This window comes from Acomys minous (assembly GCF_964271855.1).
Source record: "Acomys minous genome assembly, chromosome: 6".
NCBI classification, from domain to species: domain Eukaryota; kingdom Metazoa; phylum Chordata; class Mammalia; order Rodentia; family Muridae; genus Acomys; species Acomys minous.
This window is the reverse complement of record NC_140487.1, coordinates 78,779,954-78,806,871: the sequence shown is the minus strand read 5'-3', so window position 1 is coordinate 78,806,871 and position 26,918 is coordinate 78,779,954. Positions and strand designations below refer to the sequence as shown.

Sequence of the window (26,918 nt, the reverse complement as noted above, 5' to 3'; positions counted from 1 at the left end):
AGGTAAGTCCCTGTTTCTGAAGACATTACTTCAGCCATGGAGTGCACAGGACCTGAGTTGGATTTGGCCAGAAAGCCTTTTCCTGAGAACCAGTGTGTATGATACTAGAAGGCACTGAGCAAGCTTCCAAGGGAGGGAAGCTACAGACAGTGCTACTCAGCTAAGATACCTATGAACCACGACAGTGACCAGCATGGCACAGAACCCTTAGGGGTGCAATAGTGATGCTCATGTCTTGGCAGTAACCAGTAGCTCTCTAAATGGACCCACTCAGCAAGAGGGAAACCATGTCTGGTCTTGGAAACCCAGCTAACTACTCAGGGCTGGTGAGGTCATAGGTCTTTGGAGTAGAACCTACCACTGCCGCTTTACTAAAATGCCTAACTGCATTCTAAATATTTATCCTTCCTACCCACAGATACGTGAAGCTCTCACTCTCCAACAAAGGAACTTCCCTTTACAACATAAGGAGACATTATAGAAAGCCACAACTGATCAAAATGCAGGAACAAGTGACTGTGTGGTACCCCGCCCAAATGATGCATCTACAACACAACTCCTGGGTCCAAGGCTCCGAAACATTATGGAAGATGGGACAGATAGGTTGTTCAGAGCCAGAGGAATGGGCATCTTCTGTGAGATGGTGTATCCTAGATATGTCCTGGGCTACTCACCCATGGAGAAGTCTCATGGCAGGACCACACAAACAAGAGGACACCAACAGCCATGCGAACATGGAAGAGGGAAGCCTCACAGGGCCTTGACCCTAGACAAAGGACTACAATACTAAGACAAAATACAAAGACAAAAATACTAAGGAATACTGAGAGTGGGAGAACAGAGTCTTCTGTACGGAAAGAGCTCCTTCCCCCATTAGTTATCCAGTACCAAGAAGTCATTCCTGAAACAGTAAGCAGCTTGAGAAGATTATACTTATATATTTAGGAAAGCGCGCGCACGCACACATGCACACACACACACACACACATACACACACACACACACAATGTATGTATGTATGAATCTGTATGTGTAATAGCAACTCCAGCAAAAGTAGCCAGAGAGTACTTGGGAGTGGTTGGAAGAAGAAAAGGGACAATAATATAATTATATTTTATGTAAAGATCACCTACTAAGGGAAAATAAAGAGCATTATCAATGTCACTGAAGGTTTAAAGCATTTGAAACTGAGAAATTTTATAAACACAACAGAAATAACAATAATTAACACTAGTGAGTCCACACTGGGTCTTTACTTATATAATACACCTCTGCACACACATAAATGTATGGTTATTATTCCCATTTTGTAAATGGAAAACCAAAAGCCAGCCAACAGAAATGGGAAGAGCAGGAAACAAACCCAAGATGTTTGTTTTTAGAGTCCCAAGCCACGCAACTGCCTCGTCCAGGTGGCCAACAGTGTGTTTCGTGGCTTGTGTTTGAAGGGAGGGCACTGAAGCTCCGGGACCATCACCGTCCATTTCCGTTGCACACATTCCTCCCAATCTGTACTGAAGGGTAATTCATAAAACCTAAACACCAAGCAGACAGGCTTCCCTGCACTGACCGAGGGTCTTACCTACAGAGTCTAAACACTAAGCAAGAAGAACTATGCCTCATGCCAAACACAAGCAAGACAAAATCACAGTGTATCCTGGGAAGACAAGTGAACTTCATGTACTGAAAGCCAAAGGGCTGGGCGTTGAAGCTCCGAGGCAACTTTACAGAGGAAACTCAGTCTGTTTGCCAGCATTGCTTCTGTTGTGTTGACTGCTTGATTTAATATAATATGCATTCTGCTCAGATGCAAAGTTTCCTTGATTTTTTTTTATGTGAATAAAGTAACAGATGAGTAAGATACGGCTGCTATGATGGCTCATCAACATTTATTTTAAGTGTTGAGGATGCAGCTCAGGGGGGAATATTCACCCACCACGCTCAGGCCTTGTGTTTGCCAACCAGCACAATAAACAATAAGTAAGTAAAATATTTTATTTTGTCTGGCACCACACCCCAAAAAGTTTTATTTTATCTTATTTTCAAAGAAATGGACATAAAATGCCCCAAGTAACCAACTAAATAAACCAAAGTTTGTGATTGTTCAGCGTCATATCACAAAAAATTTAAAGCCTTTGAAAAAATAATATTGCCATATGAGGTGAAAAAAAGCTTGATACAAAATAAGTATACTTAAGATGGTCACAGTTAGTTGGGTATGGGGGTTCACAGTGGTAATTACAGTACTTAGGGTATAAAAGCAGGATAATTGGGAGTTCAGAGTCATCCAAGGCTACATAGTGAGTGTGAGACAAGCCTGGGCTACATGAAACCCAGTCTAAAACAAACAACACAAACAACAAAGATCAAAAGAAATAAACAACTTAAGTGAGTCTTGAAGAAGCTATAACAAAATATTAAAAGTGACTGTCATTTGAGGCTAGAGGAGAGTTAAGTATTTTCATTTAATTTTTTCTTGAACTTGGCTTGAACTTTTCTCTGACTGTTTTTTTTTTTTTTTGCACATCTATTGTTTGTATATTTTTAGTTACAGCAAACTAATATCCAAACAATTTAAAAAGAGGAAATGTTGGGGAAAGGAGAACAGAAAGATCCAAAACATGAGGTTTTCTTAATGTATATTTTATATACATGTATATATAGGGACCATGTATGTGCCTTGTGACTACAGAGTGCCAGAAGAGGGCATCAGTTCCCATAGAAGTAAAATCACAGATAGTCGAAAGCTACAATGTGGGTACTAAGACCCAAACTTGGGTTCACTGCCATGGGTGGTAAGCCATCTCTGCTGCCCTACGTCGGCCATATTCTCTCCACTAACCCTCTCAAGTTCCTCAAGTATTAGGCTCTTTGAAGAATTAGTTTCTTTCTTGCTTAGAAGTTCAATGCACAGAGACTCCAGCAGTTAGGCATGATGGCGCAGGCCTTTAATTCCAGCACTTGGGAGGCAGAGGCAGGCAGATCCCTGTGAGTTCAAGGCCAGCCTGGTCTACAAAGTAAGTTCCACAACAGCCAGGGCTATACACAGAGAAATCCTGTCTCAAACAAACAAACAAACAAGAGAACAAAACAACAACAACAACAACAAAGAATATTGGTTGCTCTTCCAGAGGTCCTCAATTCAATTCCAGCACCCACATGGTGGCTCACAACTATAACTGTATATAACTGTCTATACAGTCTATATAGTTGATAACTATATACAACACTATACAGTCTATAATGGTAGTCCCATGGGATCCAGTGATATCTTCTGGTGTCCATACCTATAGACAAAACACCCATATACATAAACTATACAAATAAATGTTAAAAGAAGTTCATTGCACAAAAGCACCATCTTATACTTTCTAAATATTTTGAATGGTTGTTTTATAGCTAGATTAATGGAGAGGGAGAAAGGAGGGAAGAAGAGTAGAGGACGGAGGGCTAAGAACGAGGAGAAGGAGAGAAAGCGGAAGGAGATGAGGACCTCCCTTTACCAAAGTACTCCAGAAGAGCCCCACTTCCCGATTTTTATTCAGCCTCTTTCTCCAGCTCGGCTCTCTCTTTAAAGACATCAACTACCCATTATTTTAAAGACATACATCTCTAACTTTGAAACCCTGAATGGAGAGTCAGGTGACCAGTTACTGAGCAAACCAGTTACTCTGCAAGTGGGACAGAAGAGCAATTTAACTCATACAAAATTTTATACATACTTTCTGTCAGTCACAAATATCAAGATAGCAAGCTAAAGCTACCCTGTAGAAAAAGACACCATCCAGAACTGATTTTCTTAAGGGGAGGGAAAAAAAAAACTATCTGGCTCTGCTGGCCAGAAATGTTGACTGGAGTCTGGCGGAAGAGCAGGAGTAGCTGGCTACACAAACTATGCAGTGAGCTTCAGCAGCTGCCTACATCTGGGAATGTGTATCGCATACACATGACTCCGTGTGCAACCAGAAATCCTTTAACCATTCTCAAAACACTAGTCATAACACAGCCCCAAGAAGAAAATAGCATGTGTATTTTCTAAAAGAATACAATGATTGGAAGAGCTTTGGGAAATTAGCACAGCTCTACTGTGGAGGTCAAATTCATATGTAATGCAAAATGGAAGCAAATCCAGCACACTCAACATTTGTCATTGGTTGTCATGGACAGACCAGGCAACAGTGAAAGGAGAACAGAAGTGAGAAGTGAGGGGGGGCACAGGTGCTTGGCACCATCTCTGTGGGCACAGAAATGCTTCACTTTTCCCACACTTAACAGAGTAAAGCCCAGGTTCCCCTGCCACTTGCCCGAGACAGGTCTCACTGTCCAAGTCACTTGCACGCTTCCTTCCACCTAAAGTGCTGCTATGAGGTTGTGAGCCATCAGCGATGCCAATGCTGAGCAAATCCTCAAGTGCCATGTCTAACATGACTCCAAAGAAGGACCAGACTCGGGAGGCAAGGAATAAAGAAAAGACAGACCAACAGACATACAGACACACAGAAAAGTTAGATTTGCTGGATTGGGCCTTGGGGTGTAGAAACATCAGCACCCCAAAGCTCAGCATGTCTAGTATATAGAGTTGAACAGTGAGCTAGGATTATTGCATACAGCTGAACAGAGAGGCGGGGCTTGATACAGATAAGTAATTAAGTGTGGTTTATGGTGTACATCTGAACCAAGATCAAGCTACTCTCTGTAGCAGTTGTCTCTGTAGAGGTGTGGTCTTCAGAACATAGCACGGGGAAGTGGAGGGAGAGCTATGTTGGGCGTTTTCTGCACACACTATCAACATCTGTACAGGAACCAGAAGGGAAGGCTTTGCCATCCCTGTGTCTGAGGCTAGGCTCCTTGACATAGCCAGCTTATGTGGATAACACACCTTCACTCAGGACTTCACACTTTCAGGGCTCCCTCCACTCCCCACACTCAAGGTTTTATAAGCAGAGGGGCAAGAAGATTAATGAGGACTACCACCGAGCAGCTCTCAATTCCAGGGGCTGTGTACTTGGAACACACAACCCACTTCACTGCAGCCTAGCCACACACAAAGGCTTGCTGCCACCAGGTCATATTCTCTTCCCTCAACATGCGTCAGCCTTCAATGTCCTGGTCTTCACTGTGGGCCTCAGAGGCAAAGCTGCCTCACGATGAACTTTCCATGCAAATGTGCGCAGAATGCGTGCCATACAACATGCCACCTCCACATAAATAAGTGTCAAAGCCCCCTCGGTATCCTTCCAAAGGACAAAGAACTTCAACATGTATCCAGTCCCCAAATGTTCATTGAGAGCACAGGTTAGAGTGAATCTGAGATGACAATTTGCTCTGACTCATCTCTGGAACCCTAGCACAAAGGAAGCTGTATCAGCTAATCCTTTTATCCTGGAGATGTGTTGATGAAACTGAACCATAACCTGATCTAAGAAAAGGAGGGTGGTAAAGGCACTGTGGGCTCTGGTTCTGCCTATGTGTCCAGCATCACTGCCCTAGATAGGTTACAACAGCCTTGGAAATCAGAGATGATTGCTATGGAGTTGTCAGTTTTGGGTTTTTTGTTTGTGTGCATGTTGTTTGTTTGTTTGTTTTAATGAGCAAGCAGACGTTCAGAGTGTTGAAGAGGCTTGCCCCAAATCCCAAAGCCAATGAAGAACAGAGCTGAGATTTAAACCTTCTGGACAAGAGGAGGAAGGATGACGCTAAGCAGAAAACATTGCTGGTCTAAAGGGAGGTGGAAGCAACCACGGATTCTGCTGAGGGTGAAGGCTGCAAAGCCTGGGCTGGGTGCCCTAGCCAATTGTGGACCACAGGGCTTGCTCTCTACAGTCTGCCCAGCAGGGGAGAAGGAAAGAATGCTGGTTACTGCACTTCCCAGCAGAACTGGCAAGGCTAGTGGCTTGTGTAATGGCAGTGCCAGCCTGCTTACTACGGACAGAACCACAAGTTCAGGCCAGCTCATCAAAAAAGTTGCAGGCGTCTGAGCTTCCCAGTGGGAGCACTGTGCACATTTTCCAGATAGTCAGATAGAAGGGGAGGGGTCCTGAACAATTCATCTTAGAGGAAGAAGCATAATTATGCTAGATTTTGGGGGCGGGATGTTTTTGTTTTTAAATCAACCTCCAAGCAAGCCTAGTTCCCACATGTTTTTCACAGAAACAAAAAGAGAAACTTATTTTTTAAAACACAAGAGCAGGACAGCTGCTGTTTTTTGAGTGGCATTCTGCTAAGTGTTTTTAATAGTTTTGTTAAAACGTAGCATGTAAACAACACCGGGCCTTCTATGATTAGAGGGGAGGCCGATCTAACAAAATCAACCATGTTTAAACTCCCTTTATTCTTAATAGTGACATCAAACAGAAAGCTAGAATCTTAAGTACCCACAAACAAACAAAACAAAACACTGGGCCTAATTCATTTTGAATGCGTCTAGGAACCCAGGAATGGTTCTTCCTAGAGAGAGCTCTGGTTTGTAAGCTCAGAGTATGCCATCCTAAAGATTCGAGGGCTACCCAGAACCCTCTCAAATGTCCTCAGCCTCCCAACGCTCATCCATCTGTGTCACAGTAAGAAGATTCAGGACAGAAGAGGCATCTTCTCTATCATGAGGGCTTAATGTCCTGGCTATAGTGAAAGAGCAAACATGATTCAGGATGCTGGAGAGGAATTAAAACCAGGCCAAGAACTAATTTCCCTGAGCTGGAAGAAAGAGGAAAAGAAAACAAAAGAGGACCTATAGAAGGTACCGATGTGTTTTCACTATCCCAGGCTCACTGGAGCTGGGAGTGAGTGTGAGGCATGATGGTCGCATGATGGTCTTAAGTGTCCTGTGTTCCAAGGTATAGCTAAGGGAGCCAGTGCTAAATATGCACATGGCCTACAGCCTTCCAGACGCCTAGAGAAGGCGGCCAGCAGAGGCTAAGCAGTGCTGGGAAAGACTGAGTCGCTTCCATCTGAAGCCAACTCTGGTCAGCCCTGTAGCATCTGCATTTGCGCACTACCTCTAAGTAAACAAACACATAAGGTCAAACTTTCAAACCCAAGCTGGACTCCTGTCCAGCTGCTCCCTACCTAGGGCCATCCCGCAGCACTTGGAGAGCACGTTGGGGCTTTCTCTCAGGCCTGAGCAGCTCCCTCAGAGCAGAGAGCCTGTCTGCTCCCCCCCCCCCCACACACACACACACACAGAGCCACCCTTCTCCAAGCTCTCCAGCTCTTTTCCTGGCCTGCTCTCTACAGCGCATACCTGGTTTGTCACCACCAAAAGCTCTCTAGCAGCAGACACAGGAAGGAGGAAAGCACTGCAGCCCTCCATTCTGAAGTTCATCTGACTCCCTCATAGTCAAAGCTTAAATTAAGTATCTTAAACTGCTGCTCCCCAACCCATCCCGAGTCATACTTAAGTGGGCTCAGATTAGCAGTAGACCAGCTACCGTTTGCTGTCTCCCTGGAATTGTGTGAGATGATTTAGATACAGTCCATTCAGTTATATCATACAAATTCCCAAAACACACCATGCTAGGCAAAAGTGTGCAATTAAAAACCACAGGGCTGGGGCAGGGTGGAACAGGAATAAGGCACGGCACTCAAAACAGAAATTTAAAAGGCAGAAATCTAAGAAAAATATAGTGGCAGGGTGCCATACGTGCTCAGTGACTGATACACAAGCGCAGCAATAAAGGTGGCACTTTGCCTTGTTATCAACCTGAAATATTCTTGTGAAGTAGGTATCGGAAGCGAGTGGGGCAGCATGCAGTTAGCGTGACCCACTGGGAGAGGGCAGGTGACACCAGAGGTGCGCAGGTGTGTGGAGGGGGTTGGCAGATGATGGGGAAATCTGAGTTTCTAGGTGACTCACTTTGGCTGAGTTCACCTAGTGTTTCAGATCAGTGTTAAAAACGTGAAATTTAGATCAGGAAACCCCCTGCTAAATCAGTAGGGTTGGAACTGTTTTTGCATGTTTGAAATATGTCATGGTCAAAAAAACCCCAACAAAACAAAGAATGTATTTTCAGTTCCTTGAGCCTTAGCAGCATTAGAAGACTAAGTGTATTTTCTAGGAAGAGAAACTGAGGCTGAGAGAAGGCCAAGTGATTCCCAAGCCCCCATAGTTGCTAATTGGTCAGCTGCGGGGCAAATTGGAGGGGGGTCTGTGGGCCTTCCTTCACCATCCCAAACACTACTGTTGGCAGACGAAGAACCACTCGCCTCTTTTTCGCTGGAAGCAGAATAGACCTGCCTGACTCTTCCGCTCTGTCTTGCTTCTAGGCTGCTGAGAGACAGAATTTGACTGTAGCGCCGTGTGGCCCCCTTACTCACACTACTCGCTATGCATGGAAGATAACTGAGCTTCCTACCAGCCTCTCATTGCTTTGACACTCAGTCTGACCCAGAGATTTTCCAAAGCTGGATGATTCACTTTTAGAAACCCCTTTTAACTGTTTCTACATGATCTCTTCCTGGAAGCTGATCTTCTCACTCTTTCTCAAGGAGAAGAAATCTCTTCATAAAACAGTACCTGCACAGGGAAAATCTGACCAAGTTCTCCACAGCTCTGCGCTGCCCTCAGGATCAAATACCAGCCTGTGTGGCTCCACCCAGAGAGCATGGCAACCCCCACCACCCCACCTCTGTTCCTCCTCCACCAGCACACTGGTGGCTGCAGACATCCTAGATCGTGGACAGCGCCCCGGTGTTCCGCGGGGGTCTCACTCCCAGACTCTCACCCCAGTGTCCCATCCTCCTCCTGCCCATGTTAATAAACGCCTTTTCCATCTGCACCTTTCAGCCTCCCTGTCTTTTCCCCCAGAAGCCCTCTGGGGTTCTGTCCCCAGACCTAGATTCAATGTCCCTCTCCAGTACTTCCCTGCTCATGCACAGTCCCACTAGCTCACGTTACTAAAATCGCTAGTGCGTTTGCCCAGTTGTCGGGCACTGTGTCTCGTTGTGGGAACTGTGTCTGGTATTAACACATCATATTTCACAAAAGAACTTCAGTGTGCAAGCTCATCTGACTTGGTCCACTTTAGGAAGCAGGTGAGGAATCAAGCAAGGGGTCCAAGAGAGTGAATGCATGGCCCACGCTTCCGTGGCCAGTAGATGATGGAACGTACATTCTCTCATCAACTTCAGGTATAAGAACTACGTTGCTGTAACCACTCAGTGCATAATAATTACCACATCAGAAATCGCTGGCCTTGTGGAACTTACATTCTAGAAGTATGGGAGACAAGCAATACATCAAATAAACGAATAAGACGTACACTCTATATCACATCCATTTATCAGAGGAAAAAAAAACAAACGAGGAGAAAGGTTCATCTCCCTGAGATGATGTAATGTAAACAAAGGCAGAAGTGAAGAAATGATCTATGCAGGTACCTGGGCTTTAGGGAGAAAGGACAGGAAGTGCCAATGTGCCTCAGTAGAAGGAGGCCTAGAAAGTTCCAGAAAGAACAACAAGGGTTGTGCATACAGCTGGAAGGAAGTGAACTAGCATCTCCTGCCTGCCTCCTGTGTGTCAGAATAGAGTGGCAGCCCACCAAGACACCCTCCCTGTCCTTAAAAAGGCCTTACAATGTGCCCAAGCTGGTTTGACTTTGCCAGGATGAAATCACAAGCTCTGACACACAGTGTGCTGTATGAGTAGTGAATCCACTCCTGAGCCTACCAGAAAAACAATCCCTTAAAACTGCCCGTCAGACCTTCTACTGAATGAAGAAACAGGTGGAGAAAGCTGCTCCCACTGGGGCTTCCGAGGGACGAACCAGGAGTCCTCTTCCACATGCGAACAGTGCCCGCAGCCACATCACAAGGTGGGGGTGAGCCGTGGCTTCTCATCAGCCATATGAAATTAACAGAAAAACGGTTTTTAAATGTATTAGTGCTAGGGAAATGACGTCATAAAGACAACGGCTTCCCTATTACTTAAAGTAATGAGAACAAAACCAAGAATTTATAAGCTGCCCAGCTCTGACCTAAATTTGCTGCACATTATTTTTTTAACATCTCTTTTTGCTTTAGAAAAACCACTACTAATTGCATTCACATTACACCATATCAACCAAACCTGGATTGCAGTTTCCCCCAAGACCACCAACAGTCTCAGGTTACAGCGACTTTATTAAATAGTTTCCCCTTGCTCTGTTTTATGCAAAGGAAAAAAAAAAAACCTAGAGTGCTGTTACCTTTTGGGATAATTAACCAGATAAATGCTTGATAAGTAACATTTGAAGAAAATTTCCAACACAGAAATAAGAGGAGTGTGCACATTTTTTTTTAAACTCACAAAATACTGAAGAATTTTTAAAGAGTATATAGTTTATTGGTGGCTGGGAGCCTGGAGCTAATGAAAAAAACATTTACAAGTTTGGTTTCCACAGCTCTCCTCTGTGTTTTCTGGGTACCGATGATCCTGGCTGTACTCTGGGAAGGCCTGAGACGAGGCTGGAATCCGGACGCGGAGGCCTTTAGAGGCACTCTGTTTCAACCTGCTTACACCCAGCTGCCACCAGGGCCCAGCTCCCTTGCAAAAGGCAAGCAAGCAAGGCAGGCTTGGTCATCTCCACAGTCATGGTGCTGTGGAGTGTAGAAGGGTTTCCAGCCTGTCTTCCCACCTTGAGCTCTGCTCCTGGCACTTCAGAACATTAACCTAGATTCCTGCCGACCCCAACGCCCAAGTAGAGCAGCATTAATACCCTAGCGACTACCGACACTAAGTGGGCTGCGTCAGGCCACAGAGCACACGAAGGCCAACTTCTTCTCAAGACCACTATCTCTTGGACCCTCACAATCTCTTTGTCACGACCACTTTCCAATCCCATGCGTTCTCACTGACTTCCCATCACAACAAGGAAGGAAAGGACGTGGTGAGGGCTGGGATGGGTGACACGGGTTCTGGTCTCACAGTCTTAGAGAAACCAGGACTGCCACTGTTGCTTTGTATTTCATTTCTAAACGCTTTGGGGCTCTATGTTTTCTTGTATCTGCCTATCTTCTGGACTTCTCTCAGGAGGAAGCCGTGCCCACCATGCTGGAAGCAGAGTGGAGGCCATCCAAGGCACATTTGCTCCATAGAATCCTCGTTCAACCCAATGGCTCAAACCTAACCTCCTGAGCATGAATTTTGACTGAAAAACAAAATAAAAACTGAATTTTTTTCAAGTTACAGGGTAAATATGGAACTTTCTCATGATGGATAATATATTGCTTTTTTTTTATTATAAAAATGAGTTTTGGCTTGGTATGTGGTACATATCTGTAATCCCTGCATTTGGAAGGCTGAGGTAGGAGGACTATAGTGAGTTCAAGGCTACCCTGGGCTACAAAGTTATACTCTATCTGAAGTATAAAATCTAAAATTAAAAATAATTTTTTCAAAGGCTTTACTTGACTATTATATCATGCTGTAAATTTCACTGGGCAGTGTGACAGCAATATGCAGCTTGGTGGTTTTTATTTTAGTATATAGTTCGATGACTGCCCCTCCTACAACAAGTTCCTCCGTTGGGAGCATCCCAAACGGTTCTCTCGTCCTTCCTCTCACCCTTTCTGCCAGGCGTTTCAACGGCTAGAAGTGTAACATCAAAGGACCCAGACACCTGACACAGTGCGCTTGAGGTCTATGTTGTGGCCCCACACTGAATCCTAACCCCACCACACGAGTGCAGCACACTTCGCTCATCAGCTCGCAGGGGCATCAATTGCTACTGCACTCTGGTTATTGTAAATAAGACTGGCAGCCCAAAGTGGACGTGGCAGATTATGACACAAGAAGAAGACATAAAGTTGTGAGGGGGCTGGGGGAGTAAGGAATGGGTCTGGGAGGAGTTAAGGGGAGAATTAGAGAGTGACTATTATCAAAATAGATGGTATACACTCGTGAATTGTTCAAATAAGTACTTAAAACGCTACATTGAAAATAGAAACTGCCAAACTAAGACAGAACAGAACAGGCAGGGAAGATTGGGGGGACATAGGAAGAGAATGGAGCCCCTCCCCCTGCTGTCTAGCTGGAGTCTCTCTCACCAAGCAGGAGTCAAGAGCTCTAACACTGCTAACAGAATTGGTTGTGAAGGTTACCTGCATACACACAGTATCACTTTCCAAGTAAGAATGTTAAAGCGGCAATGCACAGTGCTTAAGGCCTGAGTGTGTATGACCTTCCAGGATGGCGTTTCTCCTTTCCCAGAAGCAAACTGGAAACTTTCTGGGAATCTCAGGAGCAAGATTATGAATTTGTGCACAGTAAAAGCATGTCCACAGCTCCTGAGTGCAGCCCTCGTGATCTACGGTTTTAACTTAGAAGCTGTAACCCTATCCTGTGCCTACCATGAAGGCTCTGTGATCTCCTTTGGGGTCTTTAGGCATGCTTTGGGATGTAACTTCAGAAGCCATCAAAATCCCACATATGGCTATTGAGAAGATAATGGTGACTCTCTTGCAAAGCCCCTATCCACACTTATACACTCTACCCTGTCCGACAACCCATTTTCTATTAACCTCTTGCTTAAATCTATGTTAAAAACCTCTTCTTAAACTCTGCTCCATACTGGCTTGCCCGAAAATTTTTTCTGCAGTGAAGTCAAGAATCCTTCTTTCTTTTGAGTAGCTGTCACTGCAAAGAAGCCTGCTGCTGCTTCAGGGGGCAGTGTGCAGCTGTGTGTGCTCTGTGCCCCACTGACACTGAAAAACATTGCTGCCCAAAGTGGCTGTAATATTTTATATTTCTACCAGAACCATGTTAGAGTTTGTTTCTCCAAATCCTCCCCCAGCACATGCACTGATAATTTGTTTTTAACTACAGCTCTTCTATGGATGTGAAGAAGTATTTTCCTGTAGTTTTAGATTACACCAGAATATTCAAAATGCTAAGACATATGATATAATTATGAGACCTAAATCAGGTATCAGCATTGTCTATACAGAATGATCTTATGCATGTGTAAATACTACATGGGAGAGACTGAAAAGAATCACACTAAAATCATGACCCAGGATGTGAGAGTATGTTTCCTTGTTTAGATCTCATTGTGAACTTTTTGTATGGTTAAGTATATAGTGAAAATAAACTAAGGACTTTACAATAGTACTAAGGCAGAACCACAACTAAAGTCTTAAGAGTCAAGCCCCAGCTGGGATTAATTCTAGTATCCCTTTATTGTAAGTCCTGAGTATTATTTGTCAATGCCTGATAGGCCTCTCTCTGCTTCTGAGACCCTATGGCCACAGTCAGCAAAGGACAGATATTGACTTGCTCCGTTTTCACATGATCTATAAGTTGAAGGACAATTTTTCACATTTATAAATGACTAAGGAGGTACAAAAGGATACTAACGTTCTGCAGCACATGAAATTCACATTTCAGTCCTATAAATGCCTTCAGTGCAGCCCTGCTTGTTGCTTCTGGACTGCCCATGGCTGCTCCTGCCCTGGCAGAACAGCTGCACAGAATCTGCAGAGGTCACAAGACCTGCAAAGCCTCAGCCCCTGACAGGGAGCGTGTTGATCTTTGCTCATGCATATCTCACTGGAGAAAACAAACTCTACTTTTTGATGAAAGCTCATTAGGAACTGAAAAAAAGGGTAGATTAGGCACTCTGTGTTAATTCATATTTATATACATTTTCTAGAAGATCTATAGTTGACAAAAACAATATCACAAATTTTCAAAGCATTTGTGTTTCTCTGCTTAGCAATTAGGAGGTTCTCAGTATTTGAACAAAGAAATGAATGGGTGAAGGGGTGGGTGGCAAGAGCCGTGATGCGGGCCTGCATTGCGTGAATCTCTGGAAGGTGGGAGGAGGGCTTCTTAAGCACGTATGCAGTCAGGACCACTCACTAGGAGCTAACTGGGCACTGAGTATGACAGCCAGCCCCATCCTGGATTAGAAGGCATCAAGCACAGAGCAATTTTCAGGAACCTCTGAGTAAGACAATGACTATGAACCAGCATTTGTATTAAGAAATACAAATGATGCAGAAGATGCTTAACATCACCTGCCAATCAAAGAACGTTAAGTAACAATGTTTCCACTCACAAGCTAGACTGCAGTCAGGTATTTAAGGTAACAGCACACAGGGTCAGAGAGGTGCACTTTTCCCCAGCCTTTATGGAAGGCACTGTGTTGTACACACCAGCAGCTTCTCCCTCTGAACCTAAGAACTATTGCTAAGAAAATAATCATAAATGTGCACAAAGACTTACAGAGTATAGCACGTTTACTCTAGAAACCAGACAGAGCAGGAGTGGAAGGACAGAGAAATTCCTACTGTCCCACCTGAGAGAACAAGAAAATTGTACAACAACCACACACAACGCTAAACTGTACACAGATTAAAACTCAATGGCTTGAGAATCATTTTCAGATATAAAAAGCTGTTCGCACTAACAGTGGCAAGTGGAGGAAGAACTACATCATGAAATCAGCTTATAGGGGGATACTCCATCTAGTTAGACCAGACATTTTCATGGAAAACATCTTATAGGATATAAGCTTAAGTGAAAACAATTATCTCCTCTCTGCTTTTCTTCTTTACTCTTGTTTTTTACTACAAACATTAACAGTACAGCTTAGCTATGAAATGTCTTTCATAGGCTCCCACGTAGGAACATTTGGTCCCCACAAAGAGGGGTGGCTCCTTGGAGGTGATAAGCCAGCCCTATTTCTGTGCCCTCTCTGCTCCCTTTGGCCACTGCAATGGGACCAGCAGCAGCACACTCCCACAAACGTAGATCAAGTCAAGGCAGCTACCCCACCTTCCTCACACAACGCTCTAGTCCCTCTGACCAATGAGCCAAAGATTTTCCTCCTTAAGTTGATCGTGTCATGTGTTTAGTCACAGCAATGAGAACAGTAACGAACACACAATGATTTAATCTCACAAGGGGACGCTAGACTGCAAAGAACTCACAAAAGTAAGATGGTGAGAGAAATATTAACTAATACTGAATGGGTCAGGCTCCTTGTGGTGTCTTGTGGGTAGACAGCTAGACTGCTTCACTCAATAAATGTCTCTTGAATATACCCTATGTCCTAGACTTTGTTCCTTGATAAGTAAACGAAATAGACAAGCCTCTACCTTAAGAGGACATCTAAAGTACTTGTGTGTCCCATATCCCTGTGTCTCTTTTATCAACACACACAGTACTGGACAATAAGTAAAGACCTTACATTAGAATTCAATGATGGCTGATTCTGAACCAAAGGATTCAAGCCAGCAAGGTACCCAGAGCATTCATATGTCTGCAAAGCCGTGCCTCCTTCTTCTCCTTCTCCCGCTGTGTGTGTATGATAGTCTGTGTATGTGTCTGTGTGTGTATCTGTGTGTCTGTGTCTGCCTGTCTGCTGTCTGTGTCTGCCTCTCTGTGTCTCTGTCTCTGTGTGTCTCTGTATCTCTGTATCCCTGTATCTCTGTACCTATGTTTGTCTTTGTGCTTGTGTGTCTCCTTGTGTGTGTGTGTCTCTGTGTGTCTCCATGTGTGTGTGTGTCTGTGTGTGTGTGTCTCCCTGTGTGTGTGTCTCCCTATGTGTATGTCTATGTGTGTTTGTGTCTCTGTGTGTGCCTCCTTGTATATGCATCTCCATGTGTGTGTGTGTGTGCATGTATCTGTGTGTCTCTGCATGTCATATACTCACATTCATATATATGTGTTTGAGTAGGTAGGTAGGTGTGCTCCTAATGCACATGCATGTAAAAGCCACACAAGCATGTGGTATCTTCCTCTATCAGTTTCCATTGTATTTTCCAGAGAAAGCTGGAGCTCATTGAGTCATCAAGGGAAGCTGGCTAATGGATGAATTCCTGGAGCCTGCGTTCCATTTGCAGTACTGGAGATATGGGCACACCAACCACTGTGCCCAGCTTTTTCACACGGGTGCTAAAGACTTGAAACCAGCATTTATGTCTTAGCAGTAGGCCCTTGCTGACTGGGTCATGCCTCTTGGCCCCACCAGATGATGTTATATTTGCATACACAGAAAAGACTGGTGTTAAACATGGCTCCCCCTCCCCCACTCCAACTCTCTATAGTACCAAGTGGCTAAACCTGGGATGCTGAGATCCAGGCAGACAACACAGGCACTAACCCCTCCAGGAGAGGGGAGAGCTGTCAGATAGTATTTCAGGAATCACTCAGTTTAAGTTACTTGGATCATCTGGGGACTTTCCTTAAGCTACATTTTCCTCTGGCCAAAACCGTCCTGGCTGAAGCTGCCTGTTAAGTGTCACACCGCAGAGAAGTGGGTCTTTCTGTTTTCCTCATAACTCCAGATGCTGCCTCTCTGGGCAAGGAAAACCCACAGACCTGGGGTTCAGCTTGTGTAATAAGTGGCTCCCCACTGAGTTAAGCTGCTAAGAGAGAAGCACTCGGTTTCAGAAGACAGATTTCTCTTTTGGGGCCAGAATTGTTCCCTACAGTTCAAAACTCAAAATAAGTGCACATGGGTATTTCAGTCCCCCAGCATCTGAGTCATGAATGCACTCAATAGGCTATTTTTCAAATGCACCAGTGAGATCCCACCAGTTTCCAATGGATACAAATTATACAAACTGTGCAATAATGTGAGGGGCCTTTGTAATCAGAGCTACCCACTTGGTAGGTAGGAGTCACTGAGAACTGAAAATGGAAACGAGGTGCTGTACGCAGCTGCTTCAGGTTTTACCACCAGAATTCCTTCCCAAGGTAACTTTGAGTGAAAAGGAACCTGGTCTCTTGGCGTACATGGATCAAAAAAGGAAAGTCCTTCAGTTTGCCAAGGTTAAATTAAACAGAAGAATTGTGCAAAGCGTGGTGCCTTGTCCCAGGCACAATGTGAGTAAGTACTTACTCCACAGTAATCCCTGTGTGTCTCCTCTGGAGCTGTCTTGAAGAGGTGGAAAACGAACATAGAGAAGTCACTCTCCTTGCCACACTCCTTGGGTCTGCTGATGGAGCGCCAGCCACAGAGAAGCCGGTGACAGAAAGAACACACGCTGCAGGCTGGAGGGCCTGGTGCCCCCAGGCTCCACCTGCTAGCCGCACCACCTCAGGTGAGCTATCGCTTGTCCTTCGCCTCCTTTCACATCTATACAAAGGCAATAAAGACGATACCCAGCTAATCTTTATAACCTTGCTGGACCTGAGCATCAGAGCAGGGGCTGCTCCTGGAGACTCAGCTGACCTGTGTAACACTCTGTCAGCTTCTGCGCCGGGTGAGCTCCTACATCTACTTGCTCCCCAGGTGAAGAGAAGGACTTCCCAGTGAAGTAAAATTCATATAAAATGTAATCCACACATGGCAGAAAGAGGAGAGAGAGAGGAGGTAAAATTCAGCCTCTAAGTGTTAGCCTAAGATTTCAGATCTTTGGAACAATTTCCTTTTCCTAACCCCACTAAGATTCTTCATATGCTAAAAGCAAAGCAAATACCAAACTAAGTCAATGGGATTGCAATTTGAGTTTCCATAGTCCATCTTACTGCACAGTGGTACAAAGCCAGAGAGTTTTCATTAAAGAGCCAAATGGGATAATACTGCCAGACTTCAAGGAGGAAGAGTCAGAAAGACCAATCTACTTTATAACAAGCCTTACAGAGACACCAGACGTTACAACACATCACTCAGTTCACCAAGCCCTCTCTTATGTCCTCACCAATTTAGGCTTCTGCCGAAATGACACCTGCCACTTTGAAGCCTTACCAGTTCCATTTTACCAAACAAATGGGAAGTTTTTCCTTAGTTAACTAGCTTTGCTTTATTATAGGCAGAGGCTTTGTTTCAGCCATGCTTCCTAACACTTCATGTCTTGTGCTGTTATGTGTAGAATACCTTCAGATTTGCAATATTTTGCATAATCCTTCCTCAGTTTTTCCCATATCATTCCTATGCCACGAGGCTTGTATTGACAACTGCTATGTTAAAAGATTTAATTATCATTATGAAATTGTAATCTTCACAGTGATGCTATGAAGCAGATACTAATAACACCATTTTATGATGACAATGTGAAGACCAAGGAGGCGAAATTATACAGCTACCAAGTAAGTGAGAGTGTGACATCAGAACTTTGCTTTAATTCCTCAGCACATTTTCCTCCATCTACTCAACCTCTCCTAAGCAACAGATGATAACCCATCTCTCTGCTGCCTTTCCATGGCAGAGCCTCCTCACCTGCCTTTCTGTGGCAGAGCCTCCTCACCTGCCTCATGGTAAAGCCTCCTCACCTGCCCCCGTGGCAGAACCTCTTCACCTGCCTCCGTGACAGAGCCTCCGCAGCTGCCTCCGTGGCAGGACCTCCTCACCTGCCTCCGTGGCAGAGCCTCCTACTTGCCTCAGCAATCTCTCATGGGCTGCACCTTTCTCTATCCCTCTCTCAACATTTACTGACACAGGAGCCCCAGTGATTAAGAAACTTGTATGGGCTGTGGACAGGGCGTGTGGTCCAATTGGTAAACCGTTTGCTTTGCAAGCAGGAGAGCCTGAGTTCAATCCCCAGCACCTATGTACTAAAGCCTGGTGTAGTGGCATGCATCTGAAATCGCAGACCTGGGAAAGCTCTCTGAGCTCACTGGGCAGCCAGGCTAGCCTAATTGGTGAGCTCCAGACCAATGAAAAACCTTGTCTCCAAGAAGGTAGATTGTGTTCCTGACAATGACATCCACAAGCAACATGCATATGTACCTGTGCAACTAAACACACACATACACATATATATATGGATTACAAACAATGCCAGGGCTAGAGAGCTGGCTCAGTGAATAGGAGCACTGACTCCTTTTCCAGAGGTAACTGAGTTCAATTCCCAGCCACCACGTGGTGGCTCACAACCATCTGTAATGCAATCTGAAGGCCTCTTTTGGCATGCAGGCATATATGCAGATAGAGCACCCACACACATAAAATAAATAAATAAATCTTTAAACAACATAGCTAATACCACCCAAAGAATGAAATAGATTCAAGAACCACCAGGAACTTTTTTTTAAATTTGGGACTTACACACTTGGCACTGGTACCTTTTCCTCCAAATCTGTCCACAAATACCATCTTCTGCCTAATAAAGGAAATAACTAAGGTGACCACAGGTAATCTCCCTATTAAAAAATTAGCTAATGAGTCGATGCTACCTGGGTTACTTTAAGATGTATCTTTACTATTTTTACTTGTGTGTTTGTGTGTGTGCCTCCACGTGGGTATCTGCACATGAGCACAGGTGCTAGCTGAGGCCAGAGGTGTCTGATCCCCTGGAACTAGCATCCCAGGCAGTTGCAAGTGGGCGTAAGTGCTGAGCCATCTTACCAGCCCCTGAATTAAGGCGTAAACAGAAAATGTCAAGTGGTCATGAAGAGCTCTAAAGTCACAAAAACTTTAGGGACATTCAGGAGGGCAGAAAAATCTCCCTTTTCCTTGGAGACCACCTGAGAGGTATCCTGAGCCATACTTCATTCTAAACCAGCTTGAGAAGCCTCTGGTAGCTCCTACTGCGACATTAGTGACTTTTCAGATGGCTCACTTGGGCCCTGGAGCAGAAATATGGAGAGCATGATGGGAAATGCAGGGCCATCACCCTCAAAGTCTACACACCTGTTCCAAGTCCCAGCCCAGGAATTAACCACTGAATGGTTCAGTTTGCTCTCTACAAATTGGAGTTTGCAAAGGGTACGTGGGATGAATTAGTGCAGAAGCTAGCGCTGGTGTGGTGCAGAGAAGACGGTGATAGTTTAGACCTTGTGTATTTACCACCAGCATCACCATCACGTTATTGCTATTGATTTGCAAGCACAACTCAAGGAGAAAACCACCGAGGTTTAGAGATCTACCTTAACCTGAGGGCACTCTTCCCTTCTTTGTAGAAGAAGGCTAGAAAACGTAGCCCCTCTTTGTTATGAATAAATTCCAGTCTGGCTATTGCCATAGATAAAAGAGGCAGAGGGGCTGGAGCAATGGTATCCTGATGAAAATGGGTGCTGCTGAGAAATAAATAAAACTATTGGTGAAAAGTAGAGAGAACCGTGGTGGGAGATGGGGAGTAAACAGATGTTCACTGCAACGTTTTCTCAGCTTTTCATCTCTGATACTTTTTCACAATACATTTAGGGAGCGGGGGGGGGGGGGAGGAAAGACATATCTCTATGCTAACTCCAAAGAGTGGGAAAAGGCTTCTGCTGAAAAAAAAATAGAGCTTCTGTAGAAAGATCTAGAAATAATCCTTCAGACTCATATCATACAGATTTTCAAACTTTTTAACTATTTCTTAAAAAAACCTAAACTCCAAACTCTACCTCAGAACTCTACTGGGCACAGACACAACCTATAGAAAGAACAAGAACTTTCTAAACAAAAGAACTTAGTTCCTACTCAAGTTCTAATATGACTGACGGGGGGGGGGGGTGTACATCCTTTGCATTTCAGCAAACTCATCCCCAGAATATCAAGAACACACATCTCACAGGGGTATTCTGAAGACTCATCACACAGAGAGCCTTAATCTGCACCCACCAGCACAGGCACTTCAGGCTCCACAGGTGGCTCCCAGAGACCCTAACCTTCTCACCCTCACTCTGTAGCAGGTAGGTGGATCCTATGAGCCAAACTGCCAAGAAGGAGGACGTCCAAAGAGAAAGAGGCACAGGGCCACACATCAGGACATTTGACAAGTCCGCCAGACTCAGCTCCCACAGCTCTCCCAGAGTCAAGAGAAAAATAACCCAAACAAATGAAATTGAGACAAGAAAGCTGAGTTCTGCCCTTCCTTCTGACCCTTCTCCCTCACAGTTCCTGTCCTTTGGTTTTGATTAGAAAGCCCTTCTTTGCCTTCCATGCCCTTGCAGCCCCTCAAGCCCCATCCCAAAAAGGGATGGCCTCTTATTAAAGACAATCGGGCTTTAATCTATGTACCAGAGCTGGCTAATGATACTGTACTGGGGTTTGGTCCCTTGCCAAGAAGCAAACAGTGCCAATATTTGCAGACTTCCAACAGGAAATTAAATAACTGCCCTGCTGGAAATATGAACCAATTTACGGTGGTCAAGCCCGGATCTTCCAAAACACTGCTATGGTTTATGTGCATGTAGTACTTAGGGACATTTGAAGGAGACGGAGAGGTTGCAGTAAAAGCTCCACACACATCTTCGAGGCAGACCCAGAAAGTGGTCCTTTCTCCCCTCTGCCCTGGGTCCATCCTTCTTGTGGACAGAGACAGCGAGGCATTTGTAGCAAGCTGCCCTGGGAAATGAACACTGCCGTAACCTCAGGCAGAGCAGCACTAGAGCCCTAAGTTCAATGGCACAGGACGACCGGAAATGCAAAACTCCACTTTCCTCCCAGAAGACACATCCCGAGTTCTACCCGCTCCATTATGAAATGCATACTTAGAAGCTGCCTCTTTATATTAAAGCTTTACCTTTTGAATATGTGATGTTTTGAAAATGCTCTTATTTGGGGCTTCTCTGTGTCTTACTCCTCCGGGAGCACCCTGCACCTACCACAGACCCGGCACGCAGTAAGCACTCAATAAAGACAGCTCCTTCTCTTTCATTATAATTATCACCTGCTAGACAACAGGTGGGCAGGGCATCAAGCAGATCCTTCCAGAATGCCAGCTGGACAAAACACATCCCTGCCAACTTCACAGATCTGTCACACACAATAGCAAAGAAACGCCTGTTGTGGACAGAGCCTCTGAGGTATACTGGGTTTCTCATTCCCTGTCCAATACAATACTTACCATACACAATTATTCTGGACCTCATCCTCCTGCAAAAGAAGATGTGGGGGCATGGAGAGGCTTACCAATGTTAGATCTACAGGCAGCCCTGAGCCAGTCTCCAGGGGCTGCTGTGTGTATCCATCATCAGCCTGACATCACCATGGACAAAGAAAATAAAGTTACAGAAACCCACTTTGGTGAAACCCGTGCATCTGCTTTCCTTAGACCACACCCCCTGAGCCCAGCAGGAGGTCTGCTTTCTTTCAGGGCCAGTTGGGAACATACTGGTTTAAATGATTGTGGGAGATAGCGCGTGGGATGGGTATCTAGTGGCAGACATGTCCCCAGCACAGACCTTGAGCTGTTGGTAAACTAGAAAATACAGTTTGACCTGTGGCCAGCTTCCAAAACTGGCTGTCTGTGGGGTCTACACAAGCCCCAGGCGGGGACTCGATCTCTTCTGGTTCCAAGCACAGATGGCATGGCATCTCTCACTCGGCCAGATGACAGCACCGTGTTCCCCAAGTCCCTGAGGCTCCAGTGGAGAGAGTTCCAGAAGAACTTTTCCAAATGGGCAGCCCCCATCTCACAAGGATCTGTCAAGGACTGGACCTGGGAAGCTGTCATCATTTGCAGCAGCTCCTCCCCAGGTGGCTCTGGGTCCCATGGAGAAAAGGAGGCCTTGAGAAGAAATGTACCAACTCATCAACACAAATGGCCAAGCTCGCGCAGAACCACCATCACCAAGGAAAAGTAACCGGAGTATCTTTCCCGCTGTGAAGTACACACACACGGAGAGCTATGACTTGGAAGATAACGCATTGCCATTGAAGTGGTGGCAGTATTATTATTCATTTTGTCTTTATACATAAAGTAGTATATTATAGACTGACATGTTCTGGTTTTCTTTGATGACTATTCAGGGAGGAAAACACAAGCCTGAGTCACACAGCCAGTCAGGATACAATGTTTACGCATCTCCCCTTAATATAAAATTACAGGCCACAACTCAAGAAACAGAAGGACAAGAAGCACACTGCCAAAATGCCAAAATCGCTTATCCCCAAAATGTGTAATATTTGAAGATCTAATGCTCACCAATTAGCCTAACTACTGGTAACCCTCTGCCTCTGCTTTCCTCCACAGCCAAGAAGCCTGCACAACTAGGAGACTCCCACCAGCATGATTAAAAAGTGAGCAAAGAATGTTCCTCACACAGAGCAACCTGGAGGAACGCAGGCTCCCAAGGACCAGGTGGTCTGAAATTAGCCAAAAAAAAAAACCCAACTGTGAGTCAGAGTGCATTCGGAATGCAAAGAGGCCAGTAATGATATCCCAGAGCTCGTGTGCTTTTTTCCAAAAAAATCAAAGCTGTAGGCAAGGACAAATTAAGTGAGAGCAAAAGGGCAGGCAGAGACAGGAACTGGGCGAAGGGGTCCACACTGTTAGCCCAGGGGGCACATTCCAGCAAGAGGCAGAAGTCATAAGAGGCTGGGGAAAGGTTGGCCCCAACCCCTGGGGTAGCCTAAAGGGCTGACATCATAGGCAACAAATCAATAGAGCAGGAGAAAAAAAAAAGCCAAGAAGCTGTTTGAAGGGGTCATATTGGTCTGAAGAAAGCGCAGGGCTTGGCTTTCTTGTCCTGTTGCCAAGAGGTACACAGGGTGCCTATGTCTGTCTGGGACAAATTCTTTTAGGTGACCGTTTCTGCCCCAGGCCTGCTTCAGGCAGCGCTCTAGCTGCTCCTCAGCGCCCCAGAGCTAAAATATTCACAGAAACCATTTAGTAGCTGCTGAGTCAGTCTTCTATACCAGCACGCAAAACACCAGGTAGGGAAGTATATGTTCCCTCCTCGCTCACCGACACTCGCCTCCTGTCATTACCTGCTGGGACCAGAGGGCCGTCCTCTCAGCCAGAAAGGGAAATCAGCCTTCACATGCATTTTCCAAGCACACACAATATTGCTAAGTAAATGCCTAAGACTCACTGCAGACTTATCATTGCTGTGATGAGATACCATGACCAAAGGCATCTTGGGGAGGAAAGGGTTTATTCCCCCTACACTTCCAGGTAACAGTCCTTCACTGAGGGAAGTCAAGGCAGGAGCTCAGACAGGACCGGAACGTGGAGGCAGGAGCTGATGCAAGGGCCATGGAGGGGTGCTGCTCACTGGCTTGCTCCCCATGGCTTTGCTCAGCCTGCTTTTTTTTTTATAGAACCCAGGACCACCAGCCCAGGGATGGCACCACCCACAATGGACTGGGGCCTCCCCCACTAACCACTAATTAAGAAAATGTTCCTCAGCCAGATCTTCTGGAGGCATTTCCTCAGTTGAGGTTTCTTCCTTTCAGGTAACTCCAGCTTGTTTCAAGCTGACATAATGCTTCCCAGCCCATCACCCAGATTTGTGCCTTTGAGGAGTAGGCTTGCTCCTTCATTTAGCTTCCCACAGGATGATTGAGCTGAATATTTTAAAGGAGGCAATTCGGGCAATTTCAGAAAGATTTAAAAATCAATCCTGGAAGATGCGGTGGTGCACACCTTTAGTCCCAGCACTCGGGAGGCAGAGACAGGCAGATCTCTGTGAGTTTGAAGCTAGCCTAGTCGACAAAGTGATTACAGGACGTCCAGGACCACAAGGGAAACTCTGTCTCAAAAAGCAAAAACAAACAAACAAACATTCCTGGGCCTGTTAAATGGCTCTGTGGCTAAAGGTGCTTGCTGCCTGACAATCCTTGTAGCTCACATAGGTGAAGGAGAGAACGGACTAATGTAAGTTGTCTCTGGCTCTCTTATACACCCAGCACACACACACACACAGAGAGAGAGAGGGGGGGGGGGAGGCTAAATAAATGTAATTTTTAAGTTTTAAAATAATCTTTATTTGATATATTTATTTTGAGTACTCCCCCACCCCACCCCAAAAAAGAAATTAGTGTCTGCCTCTCTAATTAAAAAGAGAAAGAAAGGGAACACCTACTAACAGCCAGACTTAGCAGCCTCTGAACTCAACCTCTTATCCAGCTGTGTGATCTCAGCAAACGCCTGCCCCTCTCTGAACTCAATCCCTTCTTCCATAAAATAGGGTCAATCATTTCTACCTCACTGCAGGGGCCAATGAGAGCTAAGTGGGGTAATAAAAGTAAAGACCCTGATGGAGTGCTTGACACATAAAGATTAATAGGCAGTAGTAATATTTTAGTAGCATTTAAAAAACTCAGAGCTGTGCTATAGGAAGTGATTCTCATAAACACTGCCCACTTCATAAGCACCACTGCTCTTGTTTTATTTAAAGAGAAACTGAGCTGGGAGTGCGGCTCAGCATATGAAAGCTCTGGTGTCTGGCATACATGAAGCTCTGGGTTCAATCCCCAGAAATAGATGAACTATAATTTCAGCACCTAAGAAACAGAGACAGAAGAATCAGGAGTTCAAGGTTTTCCTCAGTGAGTTCAAGCCTGTGCTACAGGAGATCCTGCATTAAATACAGTTGAAAGTCAGTTATTGGGGCTGGAGAGATGGCTCAGTGGTTAAGAGAGCACTCATTGGCTGCTCTTCCAGAGGACCTGATTCCAATTCCCAGCATCTACATGGCACCTCGAAGCTGCCTATAGCTCCAGTTCTAGGGGATCCAGCACCCTCATACAGATAAATATGCAAGCAAAACACCAATGCGTATAAAATTAAAAAAAATAATTTAAAAAAGAAAGTTTTCAAAATACATATTTTCTGTTGAGCCATTCGTATCTGTTCTATCACTAAATGGGGTAATAAACAGGGCGCAGAAGCAAGTATTTCAGCCGACACAAGCCAACAATCTCTGCTCTAACTGCCCAACTCCGGCATTTAGGATGAAAACAGTTATAGATAGGGTATAAGTGAACACATGCGGATGTGTCCCTATAGAGCTTTATTGGGGCTACTCAGCTAGCTCAGTAGTTAAAGTCACTTCCAGAGGATGCACATTGGGCAGCTCACAACCACCTGTAACTCCAGTTCCAGGGAAAGCCAACACCTCCCACCTCTGAAGATACCTGTGCTCAGGTACACTAACACTGACCCCCAGCCCCACAGACATATGTGTGCACACACAAATAAATAATAACCTATAGCAAGTCTTAGCTTAACATAGTAAGGTTTTACTTCTCAAAAACCTGTATCGCTTCCCAAATGACTCCCAGCCGGGATCTGAGGAGGCAGACACAATGGAAGGCTGCAGCAGCCTCCACACACACACACTGCCCAAGTCACCTGGACTTCTGTAGGTCATGTCTTTCAGTAAGTGCAGAGAGAGAACCCAAACAGTCCAGACAGGCAAGGAGAACCTTAGCTTGTGTCAGCATATGAAAACTCTGTTCTCTAGAGCCTTTCCTGGAGGTGGAGACAAGGCCCAGGGGAAATAGGTGGCATCCAGGTCTCTTTATTTGTAACTCATAAAACTAGAGCTCAAGCCAACCCCCAGGGCAGGTCCTCCCCTCCCCCTCACTCTCCCTTTCCAGAAGGGACAATGACAGATTCAGGAAGGAGGCCCTGCAAGGCCTATCACAAGTAGCCTCTGCCCGCAGAAGCGTGTGAGATTTGGGTAGTCTCTCTTTGACTAATTTCTCCTCCAAGGGGACACAAACTCTTGATTTCAACAGTAGTCTACAGAGCTGGGCCAATTTCTCATAATTAATCGTCTATTTGACCATCCTGGGGACATGGATCATTAACCAGTTTCTCTGCCATCACAGGCAGCTCTGCCGTTCTCCATTCCTACAAGCGTTTTTCAGACCTTGCCCAGCTGTCCTGGCTGTATAAAGGGCATTTATCCCTTCCCTCATTCAGGGCCCAAAAAATCTCAAAGGTAATTGGATGCACATGAAATTTTCTTTTTCTCATTCTTTCTTCCCTGAATTCACCTAAGTTAAAACAAATTATCTATTAGCCTCAGGCCCAGCACTATCTACAGCCATCTGGTTTACAGCATCTCAGGCCCACCTGTCTCTTACAAGATCAATTTTCAGGCTCACTTCAGGTCTCTCACACACCAGTAGACACAAAGAGGGGACCAGATAGTATGGACGTCCTTGTGTTCACATACAAGCGTTCTGGCCTCTGCCCTTTCCTAACATTAGTAGTCAACATCCACAATGACATTACTTAATTCATAAAACATGAGGGTTAGATCCTCTAGACTGACATCATATTTAGAGTCTTAAGCAGTGACTCTCACTCTTCCTAATGCTGCAACCCTT

The 26,918-nt window shown here is 45.1% G+C and overlaps 1 protein-coding gene across 3 annotated transcripts in view; it reads right to left on the bottom strand.

Moving 5' to 3' along the window:
* ROR1 (receptor tyrosine kinase like orphan receptor 1) overlaps positions 1 to 26,918 on the bottom strand; it is a 345,467-nt gene that overhangs the window by 289,847 nt on the left and 28,702 nt on the right. The window contains exon 1 of one of the 3 annotated variants that reach the window (XM_084785978.1): positions 21,376 to 21,765. The exons of 1 other annotated variant lie outside the window; for it this stretch is intronic. The gene's annotated coding sequence lies outside the window, so the exon portion shown is untranslated. Of the gene's footprint in view, positions 1 to 16,823; positions 17,313 to 21,375; positions 21,766 to 26,918 lie in introns of those variants that run through there. One more of the 3 variants, XM_084785979.1, reaches the window with a different exon arrangement.